The sequence below is a fragment of the Mus musculus genome, chromosome 4 (assembly GCF_000001635.26).
Source record: "Mus musculus strain C57BL/6J chromosome 4, GRCm38.p6 C57BL/6J".
Taxonomy (NCBI): Eukaryota; Metazoa; Chordata; class Mammalia; order Rodentia; family Muridae; genus Mus; species Mus musculus.
Window position 1 is genome coordinate 142,354,419 of NC_000070.6, and position 24,353 is coordinate 142,378,771.

The 24,353-nt window shown below is 48.2% G+C and overlaps 1 long non-coding RNA gene across 1 annotated transcript in view; it reads left to right on the top strand.

Moving 5' to 3' along the window:
• The window catches only part of Gm46875, a 67,365-nt gene extending 49,823 nt beyond the window's left edge, over positions 1-17,542 (top strand). The window contains exons 2-3 of the long non-coding RNA XR_003955299.1: positions 4,744-5,031; positions 5,388-17,542. This is a non-coding gene — a long non-coding RNA (predicted gene, 46875). The remainder of the gene's footprint in view (positions 1-4,743; positions 5,032-5,387) is intronic.
• Positions 17,543-24,353: the final 6,811 nt, after the last annotated feature.

Consider the following 24,353-nt stretch of genomic DNA (forward strand, 5'->3'; position numbering starts at 1 on the left):
AGGGGAGGGAGGGCCCTTGCTTTGTATTGCCCTTAAAGTGTGTACAAATGTCTTCAACACAGGTAAGAATTTGTTGCTTTGTCTCCAGCTCTCCTCCTCCTCCTCCTCCTCCTCCTCCTCCTCCTCCTCCTCCTCTTCTTCCTCCTCCTCATCCTCTTCTTCTTCCTCCTCCTCCCCCTCCTCCTCTCCCTCCTCTTCTTCTTCCTCCTCCTCTTCTTCTTCTTCCTCCTCCTCTTCTTCTTCTCCTTCTTCTTGAGATCAAAATTACTGCTTGCTTGAACTGGCTTGGAACTCAGTTTATAGCTCACACTCTCTTCCAACTTATGATCCTCCTGCCTCATACTCCAAAGTGTTGGGACTACAAGTACACGTTGTATAGGCACTATTGCTGGCCTGCAAATAAGTCTTTAATAACCCCACCAGAATAATGGTCTCTAGTGTCCAAGGCACGTTGTTCCATCCTCCTTTGATCCAACTTGCCCAATGTGTGGTTTGAATGTGAAATGTCCCCTACAGGCTCCTGTGGTTGAACACTTGGTCTCCAGTTGGTAGTGCTGTTTGGGGATCTTGTAGAAACTTTGGGATATGTTTCCTGCCTGAAGGACTTAGGTCACCAGGGTGGGCCTTGGAGGTTATGATGTGGACTCCTCCTCTGCTGCCACATTTGTAGGATGTGAGGATTCCCTGACATAGATTCCCACTGACATGACCTCTGCCCAGCCTTCCTTGCAACCAGGGTCTAAAACAGAGCCTTCCTCCATTAAGTTGCTTTTATCAGGTATTTGGTCACTAGGACATAAAAGTACCTAACAGCCAGGAGAACCCTGGGCTAGAAAATTAGCCATGGCCCAGTAGAATCACTTCCAGGGCGTTTCCCACAAACACATGCTGCTCCATGTGGCACATAATATGTGAAGGTGGCAACCCATTTAGTCTTTGAAAATGGTTCGGTCCTAATTGCCATTTTACAGATGAGAGAGCTGAAGCGCCAGGGACTTCAGAATCCTCAGCAAATGTACACAACCAGGTGTGGACTTTGGATTTGAGCCAGGTCACCTAACTGCAGTCCTGGCTTATAGCACTGCGCTCTCTCTCCATCACTGCTGCTGATTTCCTCCGCAGCACTGAGCAGGTTTCAGAGCTTCTGTACAGAGCAGGCTGCTGACGCTGAGTCCGGCTCCCCAGGGAAGACACTGTCGCTTTCCCATCTCTGCACAAAATGAGTAGGACAGTAGGCGTGTTGGTGGCTTTGCTTTGCTGAGCAGGTGCCATGGTCTTCCCGTGGAGAGCACCAGGTGGCCAGGAGTTGAGGATGCTGGGAAGAGGCTCATTTTCCTGCAGTGCTGTATCTGCTGGAGTGGGAGTCAGCCACACACAGTGGGAAATACACCTGCCTCCCAGATGTTGACTAACTCCTAGATCCCTCCTTAATTAACTGGAAATCTCAGAGCTGTGTTTGGAGAACGCCTTCCTCATGGTGTCTTTAGCCTGGAGATTGGAGATTCATGGCCCTGGCTTAGGACAGAGAAAGGAAGATGGAGGATTTGCTCTGGCAGTCCTCCTGGGAGGTGCTCCATTTACAGGGATAATGGATGAGGAAGGAGACATGAGAATGACTGTGTATTTGAAGACTTTCATTATTCTTAAGACAATATCCCAAATCCTAGTTCTCTCTCTCTCTCTCTCTCTCTCTCTCTCTCTCTCTCTCTGTGTGTGTGTGTGTGTGTGTGTGTGTGTGTGTGTGTGTGGTGTGAGGGGCACTCAGGAAACCACCAAGTCAACAAATGCTTATTCAACACTTCTGGGGCCAGGCCCTAGGATACAGGCTGGAGATGCTGCTGATACAGACATTATTGAAGCTCACTTTCCAGGAGAACAGAGACACTTCCAAAGAAGTGAGGAGGGGACTAAGTTAACAACAATTGTGATTCACTCAAGAAGGACCAGGGCAAGCAGACCTTGTAGAGTCACAGATGAATCTTTGAGGAGTCACATCTGAGTTGGTAATTGCACAATAACAAAAACTAACCATGCAGGAGGCTTCAGGAAGGAGCCTCCAGGTCCCAAGAGAGAAGCAGTTGACATTTGTGTACTGTGCAGGAATATGGTAGAGATCTACAGGAGGCAAATCAATTAGGAAGGAAAGTAGAATAGAGATGGTGGCTGGGGAAAGAACAAGTCTACACTATTCAGCTGTCGTGTAGACTAGAATTTGGCAGAACTACAGCCTGCCGACCAAATCTGGCCCACTGCTTATTTTTATAAATAAAGTTTTATTGAAAGCTAGTCATACCCGCTTGCTTGCATACGGCTTATGGCTGCTTTGGGGCTATAAAGGCAGAGGTGAAGAGTTGCAGGGCACTTTACAGCCTACAGAATCTAAAATGTTTAGATCCTGGCCTGTTGTGTACTTGTGCACAGTTGAGTAGTCCCTAGAGTAGCAATTCTCAACCATGGGTTGTAACCCCTTTGGGGTTGCATATCAGATATTCTGCATATCAGATATTTACATTATAATTCATAACCGTAGCAAAATTACAGTTATGAAGTAGCCATGTAATAATTGGGGGTCACCACACCATGAGGAACTGCATTAAAGGGTTGCAGCCTTAGGAAGGTTGAGAACCGTTGCCCTAGGATCTTACACAGTTGCGTAGTTGTCTGCTCTATTTCCAAAGATCATTCTAGGACCAGTGAGTTGGCTCAGTGGGTCAGGGCTCTTATCATCAAGCTTGATAACTTGAGTTTCATCCCTGGTAGTCACATGGTGGATACAGGAGAGAACCAACTCCTGCAGGTTGTCCTTTGACCCCCCATATGTGTACATGTTGTACCTGTACATGCCTTCCTTGCAATGAAGACATGTAAAAATAAAATATGCAGTCATTCTAGAGGCATTGTGCAGGGGCTTCGGGTGTGTGTGTGTGTGTGTGTGTGTGTGTGTGTAGGCTCCAGGGCAATGAGGAGGCCTTGTTCCAGGACTGTTCTTGCCTAGGCTTTAGCTCAACCATGATGTGGATGGATCTGTGTGCATCGAGCTTTACAAGGTGCCAGTGACTGGGCAAAGCACATCTCTAAGACTTTACCAGTACCACCTTTAAAGAAACAACATTCGAACATTTAACTCTAAATTTGGCAAAATGAGGCATTAGATCCAAAAGCTGAGGGACTGGATACAATGATGTTTTTAGGGATACAAGTCTTCCAGTGAGAACGTGGGGAAGATGTTCAGGGAAGAGGAGAAAGCCAATGGAGGGCTGCTTCCAGGCAAGCCTCGTCTCTGCAGTCTTATCCTGAAGTCCCACGGGGCTCTGGATAGTAAGCCAGACCTCAGCAAGGATCCCGGGTGCTCATGTCTCCCCAGGGGTCAGCCATTGGCTGCAAGGAGGGAATATTAATTCCCAGGGACTTTTGAGTCTCCTGTGAATTAATTCCCAAAGACCACTGTAGTCCCAGAGATCACTGGAGATTTTTCTGGAGAGGATCTACAAGTTCAGACTGTTGGAAAACATCAGGTGTGTGTGTGTGGCGTGATCCCCCAAAGGAAGTGTGTAGGGGTGTGCATCCCCAAGAATAAAGGGATCAAGCTGGGGAGAGGACTTGGTGGGTAAAAGCACTTGCTGCAGACAAGTTTGGTCCCCATCACTCACAGAAGAATTCAGACATGGCTGTGTGTGTATACCTGGGTGTGGCTGTGTGTGTATTCAAGTGTCTGCATGTGTGCATATTTCTGTGTTTACATACCTGTGTGTGTGTCTGAGTGTGCCCAAGCGCTCTTGTGTGTCTGAAGACAGTAGAATCATTGGGTTTTCCTGGCCAACCCTCTCAGTTAAAAAATGTTAAGCCCCAGATTCAATGAGAGATCCTTTCTCAAGGAATAAGATGGGGAGGGATAGAGGACAATGAATTTTCCTATGGCCACTATGGGTGAGCACACACGCACACATGCAAATATGTACACAACCATCAAACACATGCATACACCATACACACACACACAAATACACACACACACACCCCTCAACAGGTGGTTACGCCATTTCACTGTTGGGGATTTTGAAACTCAGGGTGACTAATTCACACCAGGAGATGAGGTGGTGAATATACCCACTGCTTAGAAAAGGACACCGAAGGCTCGGTGTGGTGGCACACACCTTCTATCCCAGCACCCAGGAGGCAGAGAAAGGTGGATCTCTGTGAGACTGAGGCTAGCCTGAGTTACACAGTGAGACCCTGTCTCAAACAAAACAAAACAAAACAAAACAAAACAAAACAAAACAAAACAAAACAAAAAATGAAATTTGCACCAGGGCTTGTGTCCAGTGGTAGCCAGGACTTTGCTCCTAGGGCCCCTCTAGTCTCTTGTTCCTAGCCAACCACTCCCCTCTCCCTCCCATGGTCATGAAAACCAAAGCCCTCTGCTGCCTCCTTGGCATGCAACAGTCCTGCAGGAAGGCCGACCACACTCCACAGATTGTCTTTTAGTGCCTATAATTGCTTAATCAAAAACAAACGAGGGCTGTAAAAATTGGGAGCATGCGAGCGTCCTCTGAATAGTCAGGAAGGTTATCAAAACGCTAAAGTTTGGACAAACACGGCTTCCCTCCTCGAGACTCTCGCAGCTGACTGTGAGCCAGTCCTTTCCAAGACTGGGTAGGAGATAAAGAATTTCTTCTTTCAGCAGTAATAAATCAAACTCTGTGGACAGTGGAAATTGATTTTTTTCCCCCTCATTCTTTGCAGAGCCACGGCACAACCAAAGCCACGGCGGGACGTGCTCATAGCAACAAGCTTCAACTTGGCCGCTTCAATTATTGAAATAAGAAATGTCAGGGTTTGATGCAACCCAGCTATCCTGCTATGCAGTATCTCTATGGCATCGGGTGCTCCACGGGTGCCCCTCCCTGCAGCTTTACATTTCACCTCCATGAAGGGGGATGGGAAGATGGCTCAACGGCTGTAGTTGTTTGCTATACAAACATGAGGGGCTGAGTTTGATCATCAGTACCCACACAAAGATTGGGTGTGGAGGTATGTACCTGTGACCCGAGAGCTGGGGTCGGGGGGATGCAGAAAAGACAGGACCATCCTAGCAACAGGAAAGAGTGTAGGCCCAGGTTATCATACACTGCTAGCTGGCATTTTTTTTTGGCCAAGGAAACCTTTTGGCTGAGTCTGTAGGGAAGGGGCACTGAAGTCCAGCCACTCGTAGGCGGCCATAGCCACAGTATCTACATAAAATTCTACTCAAGGGAGTGAAGACCTGGGCCAGGATTTCAACCTGCAATGGATGCTGGGAAACATGATGGCATACTCAAGGTCTTGTATCTTCCTTTGCCCCACCTCCCTGCTTTAAAAAATTAATTTTCTCTTGTTTTTCTTTTCAGAGAAGCCTCCAGGAAGTGGTGGGTGCTTCCCAGAGAAGATACAGGCCAAACTTGCCAAACTCATTTTGTTGCTTCCGTATGATGTCAGAATGGTGTGGGGCTCAGGATGTCCCCTTTGAGCTAAATGGGCAGGCTAACCACAGTTTGCCTTCCACGCCATCTTCCAGGCAATGACTGTTCCAGTGTTTGTATTATAGTACCATCGCCTATAGAGTTTCATTGTAAAACCTCAGGAAATACGGGCTGTGGAGACGGCTCCGTTGATAAAGTATTGGTCTTGCAAGCAAGAAGACCCAAGTTCCATAACCAAAATTCATGTTAAAAGAAATCAGGCATGAATGCGCTCACTTGTAACCCAGCACTGGGGACACAGAGATAAGACTCCTGAGGTTCATGGCTAGCCAGCCTAACCTAGTTGGCTAGTTCCATGCCAAAGAGATAGAAAGATTGCACCTTAGGAACAATCCCTGGGGTTGTCCTCTGACACAGAGACACACACAGACATGCACACACAGACACAAACACACAGACAAACATGCAAACACAGAAACACACAAACACAGACACACACACAGACACATACACACACAGTCACACAGACACATACACACACAGTCACACAGACACATACACATACAGTCACACACACACACACACACACACACACACACACACACACACACACACCCCTCATCAGGTAGCTACTACTAACACTATTTCACTGTTGGGGATTTTCAAACTCAGGGTGACGAATTCACACAAGGTCACAGAGGCAGACTGTGGAAGAGCTGGGTCTCCAACTCAGTCCTTGGGTTGGAATTGATTTCCTTTCCAGTACCTTCCAGCTTTTTCTGCTGGCTTGGCAGCCAGCTGTCTATCTTCTGCCACGTCATAGATTCTAGGTCCTGGAGAGGCAGCAGAAGCAGCAGGTATGGACCAAGTCTGGGTTGTCGGGGAGGCACACATATCCCAATGATGTCAGTGTGAATTCTACCCGAGGACACTGAGGGTTGGCATGTTAGGGACAGGCATCATGTGTGCCACAGTCCTCGCTTTGACTTCTGCTCTTTCTAAACATCTGAGCTCCAGCTTGCAGGCAGAGGCTTGGAGATTCTCAAGTGAGTTTCACAACTCTTTTTGGCAGACAGATAACAATTTCTCCCACTTGGGACAGAGTATCTCAAACCCCAATATCTGAATTAAAATGTAAAGGGATGCTTAACTAAAACCCTGCACCAAGTGAAAGGCTAGTGCTGACCCTCGGCTGGCGGAGACATGGAGGGTTTCATTCTGGGCTTTCTTCCCCTCCACACTGAAAGGCAGTTCCCATAAAGAGATGAAGTCTCCTTTCAGCACAGTCCTTAGGAAGAAGACATTCAAAGCCCACAAGTCACTTTCTATACTCACTGTACACATACAGGGAAAGGGATGCGTAAGAGAGAAACCCGACCGAGATGGCTTCATTTGTGACCTTAGAGGTTGTTTTAGGTCACCTGGCATCCCAGCACCAACTGGGATGGAAGAGTTCCCACAGTCAGCCCTCTGCAGACTACACAGGTTTTATTTTATTTTATATTTAAGGGCCTTGTGTATCCCAGGTTGGCTTCCACCTCTGTCTGTAGCCAAGGCTGACCTCGATCTCCGTGCCTGCTTAGTGTGGTGCGGAGGCTGGGACCCAGGGCTTTGTCCATGCTAAGCAACTCAGGATGATTCCCTCCTTGGTCCTACTGTAGGGACCTCACCTAATGAGAAGGTGGAGGAAAGCCTGCCGATGTGGTGAGGTAGGTCTGCAACAGCAGCAGGAATTCTCTCCTAAACTAATTGGAATGAACAGGCGCCATTACAGGATGCCTAGTGTTGGGCAAACAGTGTTTCTGAAAGGTAAGTCAGCAGGAGGTCAAAGTTAGCCTTCCGAACCTTGTGCTTGATGCCTTGAGTTTACCTTTAAGGAGTGGGTCTGGTAGCAATGGCATAAGGGCAAAGTGGAGGTGGGGGTGAGGAGGAGCTAGGTGACTAGGGAAGAGCCTCCAACAGGCCCCACTTAGGAGCAGGACTTAGGCTCAGGAGGATGGGGAGGAGCTGGGCGATGTGGCTCAATGAGTAGAATCTTGCCCAGCATGGATGATGCCCTGGGTTTGAGCACCAGCATCCTGTAAACTGGGTGTGGCTGTGCATACCCGTAATCCTAGCACTTGAGAAGTAAAGGCAGGAAGATCAGAAGTTCAAGGTCATCGTTGGCTTTATACACAATTGGAGACCAGCTTTAGTCACATAAAACCCATCTCGAAAACAAATTAAAATAAATAAGATAAAGTGATTCAGAAAGATTTGCCCAGGTAGATTTTCATCAGACCCTGGCTGTCCCCATGAACTTCCTGAGGTCTGGGACAAGCTTGCTATGCGTCTGAATGGGTGTGCCTGCAGAGAGGCCAATTTGCAGCCACACCTCCCATGTACAAGGGGGCAGTCTCAGGCACAATTCTAAACTGGCCAATTCTTCAGCCACTTCCTTCCCAGACAGTCGGGGGTAGAGTCATGGGAGACTTCAAGGCGTCTGCTTCAGTCAAGAGGTGGCTTTGTGTGCCTGCTAACTCTCCCGGCTTCTTCTAAGTGGGTGCATTTTCTGGAACATTCACCCCACTTAGCTCCAGCTTTTCTTTGTGCTCCTAATTGGAGGCTAAACACCACTTGAGTGATCATTAAAGTACCATTCCAGGAAAGACCCCGTGGAGTCCTGGGCACGGACAGTGTCCGAGCCAGGAAGGGCCTGTCCTCTTGCACCATGCCCCGAAAATCGGCAATGAGAAGCAGACAGTGGTAATTATGCTAATCCAAGCCCGCGTCTCATTTTCTTCTCTGTAACTTGTGGGAATCTGCATGGAGACGAGACTCTGCTTAATGACTGTTAACTTCTATGGATGAGAACTTCCCAGGAGCTCTGTTCTCCTGCCTCTAAAACAACCCACAGCTAGGGGCTGGGAAGATGGCGCGGTGGGTAAAATTGCTTGCTGATATAAGCATGATGACCCAGGTTTGAACCTCAGCATCCATGTGAGAAGCTGGGCAAGGTCACATGCATGCCTATAATTGTGGGGTGGGAAAGAAGATGGGCTGCTGAGGCTTGCTGGCTGCCAGCCTAGCTCTAGGTTCATTGAAAGACTCTGTTTTAGGGGAGTAAGATGGACAGCCACAGAGCAGACAAGTCAATGCCACAGGCTGCTTTCTCATGCACAAAGGAGAGGGCTGTATTAGACAGATAGGGAGGATATCCATAATCACATCCATGGGCTCTTCAGTAGTCTAGGAGCCTGAGGAAAAGGTGCTGTGATCGACTAGTGATGTCTGTCCTGGAAACAAAAGTGTAGGATGGTGCTGAGTGAGGAACAGTAAGGACAGTGTGTGACAAGGATTTATCATCCAGAGCCAGACCCACCAGTAATCCCTATATTCAGGACAGACTGGTGGTGTAGATTTCAGTAAAGAGGATGGATTAACCCCCAGGCTGCCCAATTCGGGTCCCAGACTTAGGGGAGCATCTTACCTGCTCTGAGCCCCATGATATCTACTGTAACATCGAGAGCGCTGTGGAATTCACTTCGGTGGGTATGGGGACAGAGGAATGAGATGATCTACGAGAAGCCATCACTATATATATATATGTCACTGTGCATTCTGTGTAAGAAGACATGATGACTGACCCCAACTACTGGTGTGACACCATCTAGAGTCACCTAGGAGACTCTGTCTATAAGAAAGAATTTAGATTGGGCTAATCGGAGTGGGAAGATTCATCTCAAATGTGAACAGCATTGTCCCAAAGCCTAGGGTACCAGAGACCAGGGTACCAGAGCCTAGGGTACCAGAGCCCAGGGTACCAGAGCCCAGGGTACCAGATAACTAAGGAGGAGAGAGTAAGCTGAGCTTCAGCACTCATCCATCCCTCTCTGCCTCCTGACTGTGGATGCTATGTGACCAGCTGCCTCAGGCTCCTGCTGTCACGATTTCCCTGCCATGATGGGCTGTATCCTCTAACTGTGAACCACAACCTACCTTGCCTTCCTTAAGTTAGCATCTGTCCTGCGGGCATTTTATCACAACAACAAAAAAGTAACTAGGATAGTGGACTGCAGGGTAGCAGGTTACAGGTCACCCTGTGGGGACATAGCTTACACATAACTGTACATGTGTGTGCTGTCCTCATGTGACCAGGCACAAGACACTCAGAGGAAATCTCACTAAAAATGTTAATGGTGGCATTTAGGGTAAATCCACAATGAGCAAAGTATGGTTTTCCTGAGGCACGAAAGCTATTAAAAACACTGAAACAGACTTGCATGTAGTCAAAGCATCACCAGAAAGTGGCCAGAATCTGGGTCACCTCCCCATGAGACACAGGGACTGTTCCCTCCCTGATGGGCTTCAACTCTAGTTGTCTTGGCATAGAAATGAGCCATCAGGAGTGACACCAGGCCTAGCCACTGACAGTCCTTGACCCACTCAAGTGGTTACTTTTAGGGATAGCTTCAAGATGTGGACCCCACCTACATCTCCCAATCCATTGTTTTCCCAAGGGACCTCTTGGAGGGCCTCCAGTGCGAGAGCCAGCTCCCTAGACTCGGGGAGGCCTTATCAGTTTCTTTCCATATGAGAGTAATTAACAGCTCTTAGAGTTTATCAATTCTCCCAGGTGCTGGGCTCCTCCGGCTTCGCAGAGAGAACGGGAGACAAATGGAGTTTAAAGATTTTACTTAGTCGTTTTTTTTTCAAGAAAGGAAATCTTGTCACGGACAGAGACTGGCAATACCGCTGCTCCTCAAGGAAGAGGCGAGGAGACAAATCTACCAGGGGAAGAGAGGCAAGCCATGGGCTGTTTTATTTTGTCTTTTTGAATCATAGCCTCGTTGTATGCTCAGCTGGCTTCAAACTCAGAATCCTCCTGCTTCTGTCTCCCAAGTATTGGGATGACAGATGTAAGCCACCATGCCTCCTCCACGCCCTGTGTGTATGTGTGTGTGTGTGTGTGTGTGTGTGTGTGTGTGTGTGTGTGTGTGGTCACGTGCATGGAAGCCAGAAAAAGGAGGTCAGGTGCCTTGCCCACTCTCTCACTCTCTACTTTATTCACTTGAGGCAGTATTTCTGGGTGAACTGGGAGCTATGCAGGTAGACAGCAAACTCTAATGACCCTATGTCCCCTGCCATGCTGGCATTGTAGGCACATGTTGGTCCATGCTCAGATTTTCATGTAGGTGCTAGGGATTTAAGCCCAGGTGTCCGTGCTTGCCCGCTGAGCCATCTCCCCATCCATCCCCAGTCACAGACTTTTTGAGGCGCTGTGGAAGATCCACTGGCGCCTCAGTGTTTAGACCTGAAATATGGGGACGTGTACATTTCTAGCTACTGTGAATTTATGTCAACAGACAACATGAAGAAGGAACTAGATGCTTATCCCATTGAGGAGGGAGATCAGGGGACGATGTCTGCTGCCTTCTAAGAGCACCTCTACTGAACAAGGCACAGGAGGCTGTGACTGTGGTAAACGCCATAATGTCCTGTCCTGACATAGATATTTTCTTTATTTACATTTTAAATGTTATCCCCTTTCCCAATTCCCACCCCCAAAAACCCTCTATCCCATCCCCCTAGTAAATACATTTCTAATATATATATTAATTTATTTTTATTTCATCTCTGTGTGTGCCTGTATGTATGTATATGCATCACTTGCATGCAGTGCCTGTGGAGGCCAAAAGAGGGCACTGGAACCCTGATACTGGAGTTAGAGGTAGTTGTAAGATGCCTGGTGTGGTGCTGGGAAACTGAACCCAGGTCCTTTGAAAGGGAAATAAGTGCTCTGAACCACTAAGCCATTCTTTGTTCCCTAATCCTTAGGTTTTAAAGACCCACATTGAATTTTGTCTTATTCTGAAATAATGCCATATACAAAGTTTCAAAAATCGACTAGAAAGTCCCCTCTACTCTTTATCAGGTGTCTCCCAGGCAACCTGCATGGTCTTTATGATCCAAACTGAAATTATGAAGTTGTGGCTGCCCATGAGGATGTGTGCCTATAATTCTAGCACTTGGGATTTGGGGTTGGAAGTGCAGAAGTTTGAGGGCAACCTTAGATACTGCGGAGTTTGAAGCTAGCTTGGGCTGCATGGAATTGTTTCAAATAAACAAAACAAACAAATAAACCCCAAAGTCCTTTAAGAAACTGTCTTTGTGAGGCTTGGGTTTTATCTAGGTCAGTGGTGATCAACCTGTTGGTTGCAACCCCTTGGGGGGAATCACTTTGGAAAATACACATATTTATATTATGATTCATAAACAGTAGCAAAATTAAAGTTATGAGATAGCAATGAAAATAATAGTATGGTTGGGGGTCACCATAACATGGGGAACTGTATTAGAGGGCCCCAACATTAGGAAGGTGGAGACCCACTGCTCTGGGTGGTACAGTGCTTTTACCTGAAGCATCAGAAGGAAGGAGGGAGAAAATTATAGGAGAGAGGAAGCAAGAAAGAAGGAAAAGGAGAGGGGAAGAAGAAAAGAGAAAGGGAAGAGAGAGGGAGGGAAGGAAGAAGGAAAGAGGGAGGAAGAGGTTGGCATAGGCGTGGTAGCTCGATTCCACTAGTCTCCTGCTAATGCTTGCTCTGGGTGGTGTTTACGTGTTTGTTCTGTGACACTGTACCGTGGATTCACACAGCTGCCTCCACAAATGAGACACAGAGTGTCCCCATGAAGGGCTCATCTGGCTCTGCACACTGACCTATAGGGAAGCCAGGACACTGCTATTCTCATAGCTGGATAGTTGTGGACACTGTGGCCCAGAGAAGCCACATGACTCTTGTGATGGCTAAACTTGGCTGCCCACCAAAACCCACCCTAAATCTGGGCCACACCTTCTGGTGGCAGACACAGGAGGGAGCTTTTGGTTTTTTTGCCTGCTTGCTCTCACTCCCACAGGCAAGTTCATCTGTTCTGCTGCTGAGGGGTTCCTCCGCTGGTGTTAAAACCTACTCTTCAGGAAAACAATGTAGACTGAACACCAGCAGCTCTGTAGAAATCCTCTGGGACTCCTAGCTAGGCCCAGATTGGGACTGCTGAGACATCTAGTCTTCTGACTGAGTAACTAATTTGATTCTTGGCTTTTATATTGGGAGATAGCTATTGTTGGAGTATGTGAACTACAGCCTGTAAGCCACTCTAATAACACACACACACACACACACACACACACACACACACACACACCTGACCAATATACCATTCAAGGCCCTCAGGAATGGTTGCCAGAGCAACCAGGAAATGGCAGGAAATAGGGGAATCCAGAGAACATTTGTTAGCTCCACGCTGAACAGGTAACCTTGTCCCTTGTGTGATGCTCAAACCCTGGGCAAGACAGAGGCCCTGAGCAGAAAGCCAGCCTTGGGGAACACACCCTTCCCACTAGAAAGCTTGGTGGTCCCCTTGCCTGCTAGGTTGCTTCCCTCTCTTGCATGGCAGAGTTAGAAGAGCCATTTTGCAGTGGGGCTAGCCTTCTCTTCTGACCTATCTGGTGTTTCTCCTTAGCTTGAATTTCTCATTTCCCCATCGCCTTTGTACCAGGCCACAGTTCCCTCCTGGAGGGCTAGGAGGGCCACAGTTCCCTCCTGGAGGGCTAGGAGGGTGTTCCATTGAGGATGTTCTTGGTAACCAGGCTAGGGAAGCATCATATGGCTACAACTGAGGGTTTTTTTGAGGGTGAATCTTTAATATGTCTGCCAATGTTTATAGTGGCCTGGGAGAATAGCTTACAGAAAGCAATGGATTCAAGACTGCCACCAAGAAGAGTAAATGAGTTTAGGCACTGTTTAGTGGCTATGCACTTCTGGAGGCTCCTTACAGCAGTTCCATGAGAAAGATCCTGAGGCTAAGATGGGTCTCAGAGGACAAGAGTGCTGGCATTGATTATTAATGTCTGTGCTGGAGTCAATTAGTAATGTCTGCAGTGGGAAAGAATGGCACAGGTGGTATGTTTGTTGGTCATTCTTGAGTTCTTTGACAGGCTGAATCACCATTTTAAAAAAGAAACCTTTCTTTTTAGAAATCATGGCTCAGTCAATTGATATAATCAAAGTCCCATGACCTAAGAGATAAGGTAAATATTTGCCTGTCCAAGGGCCAGCTAAATATGTAGACACGTGATTAACTTCAGCCTACATCTTTGGGAGATTATGTTTAGTCAGGTAGAGAAACCCTGAGACCCATCTGTCTCCACTGGTTTTAAAATCAGATTACATGCCACAAAAGTTACAACATATCTGCCTTCACACTCGAACATACTCGGTGGGTTTTGTTTTTTTTTTTTTAAATAACTTTGCTGTGCTTTGTTATGGGTTCTGCTGTGGCGATACAGCCCCAGCAGATGGAATTTACCAAACCAAACCAGACAGAGCTGGTACCAGTCCTGTTTCTCTTCAGTGTGACAAAATACCCGATAAGAAGTGACTTAAGGGAGGAGAGGACACTTAGGCTTACAGTGTGGGGATGCTGCCCATTACGACAGGAAAAGCGTGGTGTCAGGAGCTTGAGGCTTTGTATCTGACTGTGGAAACATGTCTGCATAGCCAGGAAGCAGGGAGAGGTGAGTGGTTGTGTTCATCCAGCCTGCTTTCTCCCTTTTATTCAGTCAGTTCCCAGTCTTTGGGATGGTGATGTCCACATTCAGAGTGGGTCTGTCCTCCGTTAAATCTATCTGGGAATATTTTCACAGACACAGCCAGAGGTGTGTCTCCTAGGTGATTTCAAGTGCAGTCAAGTTGACAATGATGATGGACATCACAGAACTCCTGATGAATCCTGAAGTAATTGGTTTGGCAATTCTTCCTTCCACACCAATATGTCCTAAGTCTTGTTTCTATTGGCTGATGTTCCCTAGGGGCTGAGACCAATGGCCTTCCTTGTATGGGTCCCTTTTCCACGCCTGGTGCCCAGCAGAAGGGTTCGCTCAGAGCAGATTCTAGAGAACCAACTTCCGGCAAGTGAACACTCTGCTCCCCTCAACCCCCACAAAGGTGAGTAGCACCAGAGAGAGTAGCAGTGACTGTTGCCTAAATTGCTAGCCTGAGGGACAAAGAACAGACTCCTGATGGCATGTAAACGAAGCCAGCTGTTGATATCATCATTCAGCAACAGTGGTAATTTGGGGGACTAGCAGACCACCTCCTTCAATCGTCTGCCACATTTAACTACTGTTTTCCCCCCATCTAACCTAACAGAATTAAAGACGTGAATCTGGGCCAAGCTTATGGCCCTGAGAATCAGGGGATCCCCAAAGCTGAGCTTGTCACCATCCCAAGCAGTCACTCAGCCTCTGGTTGGCTTTATTATGACTATTAGTAACTGCTAATTAGCATGATGGAGGCAATTGCTTCCGCATCTTCACAGTGCTGCTAATTACCCTTGGCTTTGCTACCAGCAAAGGAAAAATATCCTTGCATTATTGGTCCTATCTATTTAAAGAGGTGTCTCATTTAAAAGTGTTCCTGGTGAAAAGCCCTTTTAGTAAGGGCAGAATGGGGCTTGGCTTTTCCATGATAATAGCTGATGTTCACCCTGAGGTTGGCCCTGGTGCTAGGGACTCCAGATCCTGAGCACCAGGGGAATGGCTAGATTTTGTCCCAAAGCTGGTGTTTAGGTTCTAAGGTGATCTGGATGCCTCACTAAGATCTCCCCTCATGAACATTTGACCATGGTGGTCAGTCTGAAGCAACGTCCCAGTGTCCATGGGCAGAAGAACACCTGGGCTGAACACTGAGCACCCCAAAGCACCCATTGCACCTTTGCTGGTGTACAAAGCAAGAATGAAGCCACCTCAAAGGGGATGCAGGTAGCTCTGGATGCTGGCCACGACCTGTAGCTTGATTTTTATGATTTTTTAAAAACATTGCATTTATTTATATTTTTTCAAACATGTATTTATTCATTTATTATATGTAAGTACACTGTAGCACCAGATGAGGGCATCAGATCTTATTACAGATGGTTGTGAGCCACCATGTGGATGCTGGGATTTGAACTCAGGACCTTGGGAAGAACAGTCGGTGCTCTTAACCACTGAGCCACCTCTCCAGCCCCTGATTTCTATGATCGTTAGATGTGTTTTGCCACCATGAAAATACATCTATTTCTTTACTTACAAACTATACTATACTTATAGTAACACCAACACCAACCTCGGGGTCATCGTTATTATCCCCACACCATTATCACTGACAGCACACACCTCATCACAGTCATGATCACCACCATCATTATAATCACCATGACCATCATTATCATCCGTATCTTTACTACCAATGACATCACTATCAGGCAGGGAAAGCATACTGGGAATCACAGGGGTCTTTTGAAACCACAAAGCCCACCACAGTGATAAACCTCCTCCAGCAAGGCCACACCCCATAATCCTTCCCAAGCAGTTCCATCAACTGGGTACCAAATATTCCAATATATGAGCCTGTGGGGGGCATTATAATTCAGATCAGCATACTATCTTCCAGCAACAATCCAGATATAAGAAGGTCTGAGGCAGTAGCTCTTGCCTTTTGCTTGACTGTCTTCATGTCTAACTGATGTGTTCATCTACTCTGTTGCTTCTCCTGCCTCCATTGCGTGATGCATCCATCCCTGGCTGACATCAGAACCCAGCTTGTTTGGATGAAGACCGGCAGCTTTCTAGGACTTGTCCAGGTCTTCACATCTTCATCACCAGCTGAGATATCTAGCCTCAGAGATTGAATAGCACCAGCTCTACAGCCTCTCCAGATGGAGATGTTGATTATTGGACTACCCAGACTGTATCCTGCAAGCCTATCTAATATATTCCCTTCTTACATGTATCCATATTAGTTGGAATTCTGTAGAGTAACAGAATGTATAGACTGACTCTCTCTTTTATATATAGAAAGGGGATTTACTAGAATAACTTATAACCTGTAGTCCAGCTAATCCAATAATGGCTGCCTATGAATGGAAAGTCCAAGAATCCAGAAGTTGTCCAGTCCACAAGGCTGGAGGTCTCAGCTGGTTTTCAGTATGCACTGGAATCCCAAAGAAGTGGACTCTAATGCAGTGAACGAATGGACTTGCTAGCAAGGCGAGAGCAAGCAGGCCAAGCACAAAAGCTTCCTCCTTTTATGTGCTTGTAGAGACTTCCAGCAGAAGGTGTGGCCCGGATTAAAGATGCATCTTCCCACCCCAAAAGATCTAGGTTAAAGGTTTATCTCCCCACCTCAAAGATCCAGATTAAAAGAAGTGGGTCTTCCCACTTCAAATGACGTAATGGGGGAAAAAGCCCCTCACTGGTGAGCCCAGTCACTTGAGCTTTAGTTAATTCCAGACATAATCAGGTTGACAACCAAGTCACCCTCTCCAGTCTCTTCCTCCAGAGAACCCTGAGTAATATAATGAACCATCACTTTAAAGCAAGAGCACTCACATCCTAGATGGAAGGATTTGAATGAAACTTCATTAGCACTGGCACACAGTGGGACCCAGAAGGTAGGAAGAAGTTGGGCTGGCTTTTGGGAAGAACAAAGCAGAGAAAGGCTGAGTGGACCGTCTCTAGGCTTTACTGTCCCAGGACTAATGGATGATCCCAGGTATTGCCTGGAGATGGACTGATACTCTGGGATCTCTCTCTCTTTGAGAGGTCAGGGACACCACAAGAAAACCTGTAGAGTCAACTAACCTGGGCACACGGGGGCTCACAGAGACTGAACTGCCAACCAGAGAGAATGCCTGGGATGGAGTAGACCCCTACACATGTGTAACAGATGTGCACATATGTAACAGATGTACACATATGTAACAGATGTACAGGTTGGTCCTCTTGTGGGACTTCTAACAGCAGGAGCCGGTGCTGTCTCTGACTCTGTTGCCTGCCTTTGGATCTGTTTCCCCTAACTGGACAGTGTTGTCTAGCCTCAGTAGAAGAAGATACACCCAGTATTACTACTTGATATATCAAGGTGGACTGGTATCCATGGGAGGCCTCCCCATCTTTGAAGAGAAAGGGAGGGGGACAGAGGGGAGGAGAGGAGTGAGGGGAAGCTCTGATCCGTATGTAAATTAATTAACTAATTAATAAAAATAGAGATTTGGGTTGTTACCTTTATTTCTTAGGAATGTCCTTTTGCTCTTTGTGTCTGGAACTCACAATGTAGACCAGGCTAGCCTCTATCTCATGGAACTCTGCCTGCCTAAGACTCCCCAGTGCTGGGTTTAAAGGCGTGCACTTCCATGACCATGTCCAGAGATGCTTTTTATTTTTAATGAAGGAGAGCCAGTTTGTCAATCTCCCCAAGATGCACTTGCCTGTACAGAGCACTCAAACAGATCCTGGGTCCTCACCAATGTTCTGAACATTCCCCGCCCACCTCCCCTTTTCTTCTTCTCGTCGGCTCATCTGAGCCGTATCAAGTCTAAGTCCCATCATCTCCAGGAGCAGGGAGCCAGGAGCAGCCTCTTTGCCTCCCGGAATGAGTGGCCACAGGTTTATGATTTATTGGCTGATTAATTGGATGCTCAGAGACAATTCTATGTCAATTACATTACTGGCTTGGTGAGAGACACAGGGCTGCCAATGTCAATAAGACTGAGTGTGCCAGGGAGCAGCCAGGGCTCGGGCAACCCAGACAGTACTGCAGCCATGAGGGCTTCCTTCCCTCTGAACCTGGGGAAGGAAGGGCCAAGCACCCATGGTGGCTATGCCGTAGGAAGCTGTGTCCTCACATCCCATACCTACATTGATGCCAGCCGAAGAAGAAGCTTGTCTTATGACCTGAGGACTTGGGCATAATCAAAAGTGCACGTAGTGTTTGTGGATGGCTTCAAGATGCCACTCCCGGGTGTCCCTTGTGCAGGCAGAACTGGGAATATGACCAATTACACTGCCTTGGCTTTGGTTATAGTCTGTTAGCTTTGGGTGGTGGCAGGGGGACCAAGCATTCAAAGCCAGCCTCAGTGACACGGTGAGCTTGAGACCTGGGCTACATGAGATCCTGTCTCAAAACAAACCATCAGGATAAGGGAGATTATTTGAATGGACTCTGACCTCATCACTGAGCGTCGGTCCCTAAGGGGCTGGAAAAGGTGCTGGTGATGGAGGGGCTCTGTATAGCAGGGGTCTGCAGCTAAAGGCTGGGGTGTGGCATGTGGCAAACACCATCAAAAGAACAGAGGCTGCAATCCTACAACTTCAGAGGACAGAATTCCACCAAGATATTGAACGTAATCTTGAGATTGGATCTAGATTTCCAGAGAGCAAGGCTGCCAGGCCAGCATGGAGTCTAGCCTGGAGCCATCTAGCTTCAGCAGTGAACCCAGCCCAGCCAAGCGACTGACGTGCAAGGCAGCGAATGCCTATCACTGTAAGCTGCTTGCTCTGTTTGGGGTGACTTGTTACACAGTGTTTGATAACAGACACACAAGCAACTGTCCAGCCTCTACAACTCTCCAGAGAGCCTCCTGCTCCCCATCCTGTTTCCCTGACGCATCTGTCTTTTACTGTCAACCAGACACCTTTTCCTTTGGGAACACAGTGAGGGATTGTCCTCTCCTGCCTTCCTAGATGGACTCGGCTAGTCAGAAAGTGCCTACAAGGTACTCTGACTGAGCTCCTGGGTACCGCCAAGGTTACCCTCTGCTGAGACCGTGGCTATGCCTGACGGACCTATATCCTGTGCTGCCTATAGGCTATGGTTCCCAAGGTTTCAAGGTCTCTGCACTTGCCTTTCCGGAGACCCAAATAGCCCCCAGACCCACTGCAAGCCTTTCTTGAAATGTCATCTCCTCAGTTCGGCTGACCTCAGTCCACTCCCTGCATTTACTAGCATGGCCTGTCTCTCTATGGTTTTCTATCTTGCTACGTCCTCCTCTTCCTCCTTCTACCCTCCTCCTCCCTGTCTCTTCCTCCTCCTCCTCTCCTTCCCCCTCAGTTGCCTCTGTCTCTCACTCAGTGGAGGGATGCCCAGGCCTTGTGCATACGAGGCAAGCGCTTTGTCACCAAGTCATACCGCAGCACTCCGCCTAAGTTGCAAAGGTACCTGAAACACAGAGCTTCTGTCTGTTTTATCACTGAGCTCTTTTGCGTAGGGGATTTCAGCCCCCTCCTTTTTGAGGCAGAGTCTCAAGTAAGCCCAGACTGGCTTGAGCACACTATATAATTGACGATCACCTGGAACCTCACGAGTCCGCATCTCCAGTATTGAGATTCTAAGTGTGCGCCACCATATCTGGTTTATGCGGTACAGGCATGGAAGCCAGGGTCCCCATGTACACTAGGAAAACACTCCACTAACTGAGCTACATCTCCAGCACCTAGCTGACATTTTGAAGGTTCCAGGACAAGGTGCTGACATCTCCGTGTCTTTGGAAAGAGTCTTCTTGGCTAGGTCACAAGTTGGATGGCAAATTTGCTGGAGTGATTGAGTGAGTCACACAGTTAAGACAGGAAGCCACGGAGAGGGTCACTGGAGGGAGCTGTTGTGCGTGGAGGAGCTGGTCTGGGATCAAGCAGGCCTTTAGCACCTTGCACAAGGTTCTCAACGCTAGAGTTAGGTGTGTGGAACCTTCCAGAACTCCTTGCAAGCAGTGATAGCCCTCAGCTCCGAAGGTGTCTGGATCCCACCTCAGGCAAGCTGCAATCAGGTGACTGCCAAGGCCCTTGGATGAATTTGGCAGTGGGCAGAGTGACACAGAAAGTCTCTGTCCCCATTTCAGGAACCAATGTGTATTTGAAAAGCAGCATTTTCTGGTTATCAGATGAGTCTCCCTTGGACCTATCTTGTCTAGCTTCTACCCCGACTCTGAGCTTAGGCCAGCAGGAATGAAGACCGACATTCTGCAGCCACTGAAGCTGCTCAGTTACCTAGGCCTGGGGCAGCAATGACCATCCCTCTGTTAAAGCCTGAGGGTTGAAGTCAGAGTGGGGCAGGGAGCTCTGCAGCAGCTGCAGGTCCCCAGAAACACTTTTACAGACAGGGTGGTACACGCTGCATGTGTGCCTGTCCAAGAGCAGGGGACTTCTGGAGCTTCGAGCACAGCCAGGGGGAACCACTTCAATTTCTAGCTCTCACGAGGCTTTCTCCTTGCTGCTTTGTTCAGCAGAAGGAGCCAAGGCACTTCTGCTTCTCTGCTCACTTGGAAAAGAACTATTTGTGAACTAGCTTGAGAAGGCCAGGGCTCCGAGAGGGGGTATGGCGAGATGGCTCAAATAGTGAAGGAGCTCACCACCAAGCCTGAGTTGGATCCCTGGGATTCACCAGATGGAAGGGGAGGCTGAGTCCTGCGAATTGTCTTCTGATCTACACACACACACACACACACACACACACACACACACACACACACACACATACTCACTCACTCTTTTAGAACTCAGGGGACAATCTGCTAGGTCACAGATCTCCGAGACCCTTGTCAGCATCTCAGGGTTGAGCCAGGCATCTGCAGGTGAGCACATGCTGAGCCCTAGGCTCTGGAACCACCCATCAGAAACTGCCTTGGAGACGGACGGGCGTCTGCATCTCAGTTGGCAGCCAGTGACCTTGGATGAGTAATGTCACCTCTGTGAGTGAGGTGAGCTCACGCGCATTGGTGGTTTTCAGCGAAGTGTGCACCAGAGGCACCGAGGGTGGGTCACAATATGGAGTCGCCAAGTCCCTGATGTAGCAGGCAAGGTGTGAGCACTCAGGTTCTCTCGTGATACGGATGGCGTTGGTGAACTACGGATGGCGTTGCTTTGTGAACTTCAAACCCAGTGCCACTTTGAACAGTGCTTGTTTCTAGAAAGTTCGGTGTCTACCCTTCAGATGTACTCTTTGCTACTGTTCAATTTTCCCTGCCTTGTTTGTTTGTCTTGGTGTGTATGTTAAAGGTTGTGACAGTGTGAAGGCTGACGTCAACGTTCCTTGTCATTGTCACAAGCCATCTATCTTGTGTGCCGGGACAGGATCTCTCATTGGTTTGGGAACCGACCAACTAGAGAGCCCCAGAGACCTGCCTGTCTCTACCTCCTCAATGCTGGGATTACAAGCACTCGCAGCTGCATCTAGCTTTTTCATGGAGGGGAGGTCTGGGGATTGAACTCGGGTCCTCATATTTGTGCAGCAAGCTCTTTACTGACTGAGCCATTTCTGTAGCCTGTGCTTGTGTTTTGTGTGATTGTGAATAGGAGGCACCAGGAACTTGGCAGAGCCAGCAGCAGCAGAAAGCTTTCATACAGCCCTGCTGGTCCAGGCCCATCCATGGTTCAAGGATGATTATGGACAAAGTCCTCTGTGTGAAGGCTGGCTCATGGGGGCACAAAGACTCAGGGAGGGAACCCACTGTGTCTTGGGGAGGGAGAGACCTGAAAGCAAGCGTCTCCTTGCTGAGATCCAGGATCTCAGGGGAAGTCTCTTGGGGACACTTCCTCCCAGCAGAGAACAGGAACAATTAGTCACCTTGGTGACCAGGGCCGCTGTCAGCATGCGGGGCTCCATATGGACTCCAGCTCTCCCAGATGTTCCGTGGGCACACATCTGCTTCTCCCAAACACCAGCTGTCAGTGCCCAGCTGGGAGCTGCTTCCTGGTAGAGTCGCCTGGGACTTTTGCACATACTGGGCCTGTCAGATTTTTCTGAAACCTCGCCTTGCCTGGGGGATTCAACCCATCAGGGACTTTTCCAACCACAGACTAATAGTGGGTGAGATGAGGTATACACAGGCTCCTCTCACCTTGACAACCTTCCTAAAGCCCAACTGGGCCCCACGTACAGACAGTGTAGAACCAAAGTCCATAGGAAGATGCTCAGTGGCCTCACTCCTGAGATACCAAGCAACTCTGGACATTGACCTAGAACCTTCTCGTTTCTACCTCCTTGCATTGACCAGCAAAAATCACCATTGCCATTCGCACAATGGTCCAGTGATAGCATCTGCAAGCTGCTAGCAACGTTCTCTGCTGCTCCTGACCTGTCAATCACCATCTCCAGGAGACGGTGAATCCCTTACAGTCAAGGGCTAAGCTGAGGGATCCTGGAGCAGAAGGAAAAGAAGCCATGGAAATTCTTCTTTTTCCCATGGGCTCCCAGGGATCTCAGCTTCTGTCTAGATTCTCTTACTTGGCCCCCTGAGTAGTTAAAGATGGAAAACCCTGTTTCAGCCTTGACATTCCCTTTCTTCCTCTGTCTAGTAGGAACAGTAGCAGCACAGCTATTTAGAGGCTATACCCATCACAGAACAGTTCTGTGGATACCTGTCATGAGTCAGGAGGTACAGCAGCTCCACAGAGGAAAGAGGATAGTCCTTACCCTCACAGAGCTTTTGGAGAATTAGAGGAAATATTAAAAAAAAAAAAGTAGAAGTGTAAGGGGACACATGGGAAATGCCACAGAAGAGGTCGGAACCATCAGGAGCCTCGGCAGGGGCAGTGTGACAGGGGCAGTGTCCCTAAAGACTACAGATCAGAGGCTGGAGAGATGATGGGTCAGTGGTTAAGGCTGCTTTGGTAGAGGACAACAGGTTAGATCCCAGGACCCACACGGGGGTTCACAACTGCCAGTGATTCCAGCTCCAGGGGATCTTACACCCCTGTCTAGATTCTTTGGACATATGTGCACATATGGGAGGGAACATAGACAGACACAGACAGGCACACACACACACAGACAGACAGATAGACAGATAGACAGACAGACAGACAGACACACACACACACATACACACACAGGGGTTGGGGAGGGGATGAGAATCATAAAGAAAAAAATGGAGCTGGGTAGGTGTACAGTAGAGAACAGGCAAACGACACTGAAGAATTTCTTAGGCCAGTGCTCACATTTGAAATGAAAGTCCAAACAGTATTTGCCTGGTGAGCAAGGGAGAGAATGCCTGTCTACATCAGTTACCTACTGCTATGTAACAGGTTGTCCCCAGATAGCTACAAAGTGAAATTGGTGTGTAGTCAGCTTCTTGCCTCTGGGAAATGAGAAGGCCAGGAGGAAGAAGTCACTCCTCCCCTCCCTCCTCCCTTGGCCTCCCTCCTCCCCTCCTTCCTCTCCTTGCCCCTCCTACCATTCCTTCCTTCCCCTCCTACCATTCCTTCCTTCCCTCCTTTCTTTCTACCACCTCTTTGGTGTCTCGACAAACAGAGACTCAGTATGTCCCTTTGAGATCCGTTTTTCTGCCTCTCCAATCTACCTGGTCATTTCCTCACCCTTAACTAATAGAGATGCAGGGAGGTCGAGGCAGTGGGCCGCCTTCTTCCAAACCTGGCAGAGGAAGTGAAAATTGATGAGGCATAGGGAGGAAGGGCCGGCTGTAGTTTGCAAAGTAATTGAAAAGCTAGCCAGACGTGGAGGATTAGAAGGAGAAAGCCCAGTGCCTCTCCAGTCTGTCCAAGTTAAAGCAACGGCACGGAGAAGAAATGAAGAGGAAAGAGGAACTTCAAATCCCAAAGACTTGGGTGGGAAATGGATTTGTTTTAATGAAACATCTCAATGAGAGGGGGGGGGGAGAGAAGAGAGAAGAGAGAGAGGGAGGAGAGAGAGAGAGAGAGAGAGAGAGAGAGAGAGAGAGAGAGAGAGAGAATGAATAAGGAGAAACAAAAGCTCAAACAATTCAGACAATAAATCCGTGGATGTGACATTGTGTCATCCAGGCACAAGACAGGGACGGGGAAGCTGGGGAGCAAATGGCTTAATATTTCAGATTAATTGTGAGAGTCAATAATACGTGTCACTGGGGACCCAGAGGTGCCTGAGCTGGGTTGAGTAACCTACTTAGGTTGGTAATTATTGTTTGCATTTGTGGAATTAAGGATACAAAAAGGCAGCTTAGAGAAAGCCCTGCAGAGCTCCCGGAGACTCTAATCCCGTGGTCCTGCAGCCACTGTGCCCCAAGGGAGGCATCCATCCTGCAGCTTCTGTGTGGTGTCAAAGG